The sequence below is a fragment of the Octopus sinensis genome, unplaced genomic scaffold (assembly GCF_006345805.1).
Source record: "Octopus sinensis unplaced genomic scaffold, ASM634580v1 Contig08798, whole genome shotgun sequence".
Taxonomy (NCBI): domain Eukaryota; kingdom Metazoa; phylum Mollusca; class Cephalopoda; order Octopoda; family Octopodidae; genus Octopus; species Octopus sinensis.
In genome coordinates this window covers 1-2,987 of record NW_021831320.1, presented here as the reverse complement: position 1 = coordinate 2,987, position 2,987 = coordinate 1, and the positions used below count along the sequence as shown (strand labels likewise).

General features: G+C 37.9%; 1 non-coding gene across 1 annotated transcript; it reads right to left on the bottom strand.

The window, feature by feature from the left end:
• Positions 1-233: 233 nt before the first annotated feature.
• Trnav-aac lies at positions 234-307 on the bottom strand. Its single transcript has one exon. It is a non-coding gene; the product is annotated as a tRNA-Val (tRNA).
• Positions 308-2,987: the final 2,680 nt, after the last annotated feature.

Sequence of the window (2,987 nt, the reverse complement as noted above, 5' to 3'; positions counted from 1 at the left end):
ATAAAAAAAACAAAAAACAATAATGGAATACAGAAACATGAAATACAGAAGCATTAACGGTGAAAACAACAAGTGTCTTACGACTGATAATATATACATATTCTTTATTATTTTACTTGTTTCAGTCTTGACTGTGGCCATGCTGGAACACCGACTTTAAAATTTCAGGAATCAAATCTGTATATTACGAAGTGAAATTTTTATCGATATAGAATAAAAAAAATGTCATTCGTAGGTTCCAGCGAATTTCGAACTCACGACCTTCTGCGTGTTAAGCAGATGTGATAAACCACTACACTATGGAACCTTGTATATAATACTGTATCTATCGAATATATATATATATATATATATATATATATATATATATATATATATATATATTATATAATATATATATATATATTATATATTATATATATATATATTTATAATCCATGTAATGTACTATGTGCAAATGTTATATGTAATATAAGATGCATTATATATATATATAATATATATATATATATATATATATGTATGTATATGTATGTGCATACACACACAACACACAACACCCACACACACACACACACACACACAACACAGGCATTCATGTTAGGGAGACCGGGCACATTCTTTTAGCACAGAACCGAGTGAGGAGTGAATCTCCATTTCCTCTCTTAAATACACAAACACACATGCGTGCGTGCATATGCATATCGTCTGCCTATTTTGCACGAGTATTAGCATTATTGACATTGAATTTTGTTAAAGCATTTATTGAGGAAAATTTAGAAAATGAACAGGCCATTCGTCGATTGCTTTGTATCCTTCACCAAAAAAAAATTTTTTTTTGCTATTTCCAATACTCCCCCTTAATTTTCTTTGATTTCATTAAGTTTTAATCAATCAATCAAATTAAAAATCCACGAAATAACAGCATTGATTGACGAAATACCCGGACTGTTTCTGTCGCCAGTTCTTTTAGTATCAATCAAAGACACTACCCGTCCTGTGTCCTGGAATCAAAAATAAATGTGAACAAATATTTTCTTATTTGCTCCGGAAATTCATTTTGATTGAAAAAAAATAAAACCTCCCAAACCCCCACAAACGAGGATCCATTCCTCTTAACTTTATTCTTTCTGCTGTCCGAATTAGTTTTAGTTCTATTCGATGTTTTTCCCCCAATTGATATTTTCATTATGCAACTTATCATCATCATCATCATCACCACCACCACCACACCACCACCACCACCACCACCACCACCACCACCACCACCACCATCATCATCATCATCATCATCATCATCATCACTATTATTATTATTATTATTATTATTATTATTATTATTATTATTATTATTATTATTGAGTGGGAGAGCAGTGCATGCTGTCAAAGTGACATTGGGGGTATATATATATTATATATATATCAATATACACACACACATATATAAGAAGCCTAAAATACCCATCAAGGTTACCCGTCTGATAAGGGTAAACCAGACACACAGCCATATGTGCGCGACATTGTGATTTCATATCAATATAAACAGCGCCTGACCTTGCAGGTGGCGGCTCAGTTAGAATTTTCTTCAGGTTGAGTAGCCCATCACAATCATAAGGTCTCTGAATAAGGGTTGTTTAACGACGATGAACGAAACATCCATGTTCTCAGGCGTGAATTATTGAAACCCCAAAGGATCCCTCTCAACACATGGTTATGATGCTCCTCAACTAATACTCATTATGATCGAAGATGGACATATTGTCAGCTACAAAAGAGCATGCTCAAGTGGTTAAGGACAAGCTAGTGACAAGCAAATATGTGGTTTTGAGCAGAATATTTGCTGTAGCCAATCTTTTACACCAAGATAGCACTTCCAGTCAGTTAAGATCAGAAACCATGAGAAATTGCGTTTGGCACATAGAATGTCGTAAGGCACTCACAGCCCTTTACCAGTCAGGCACAAGGGATCGGTGGATGTTCTGCTTTAGAAATTTATAGAGGTTAGTGGCGAGGAAGTGCGATGACGTTATCGGAGAGTATCTGGGTGCCGACGGGAACGAAATGGCTAGTCTGTTCCAGAGGACTTTCCACTCGGGAATTATCATGGATAATTTCCAGATGTCCTTGGCCTGGCAGTGCTGCGGGATGGGAGCGCTGCCAGTTCGAGATTAATTCTGCTGGCACGAATGTGCTGTCTGAAGGGCTTGTCCGAGATGCACGCGCAGAGTAATGCAACCGTTCTGCACGCCCTCGTTCAGTGTCAGGGCATTGCTAACTTGTGGGGTTATGTCGAACAGCTGCTGTCACGAGTGGGACAGAACCATCTATCGTCCGAGTTTGTAGGGATGATGGCACCGCCGCCCTTCTTCAATCGGGCAGGCAAGGCAGTTTTCCTCTTCCTGGTGGATGTAGCGAAAGAGGTTGTTCGGTGGACAAGGCTGAAATGCATGAGGACAGATACATTCCTCTTTGATAGAGCTTTCATTGACTTCTTCAAGTGTCACTTGAAAAGGAAATTGAGAACAGAGAGAGAAGTACTGTTCTCGAGTGCGTTAATTGAAAGGTGGATGTAAGTTGCGAAAATGGTAAGAGTGAATGGTACCCCTCTACGTGTAGACCTGTGAGTCGGAGAGAAGGAATTGGAGAGGGCACTTGCTCCTGGGGTTTCAGGGAAGTCTCGGACAGTGGGGTTCCCCGATCATCCCTGGAGGCCTTCCTGTATCAAGAGGGTCACATCTCTATCATCCACCCCGCCACTTATTTTTTCAGCCTTTGTATGCTGTGCATATGTCCCTTCTTTTTCAGTGTATACCGTGTATATGGCCTTTCTTTCTTCCATTGTTTAAAATCATTTCATTATAAGAAAACCCTCACACTTTATATCTGTCTTTGTATTGCCCCCCCTCATCCTTCGCCCTTGTGGCTAATAAATGAAATTATTATTATTATTATTATTATTATTATTATTATATTATTATTATTATTAT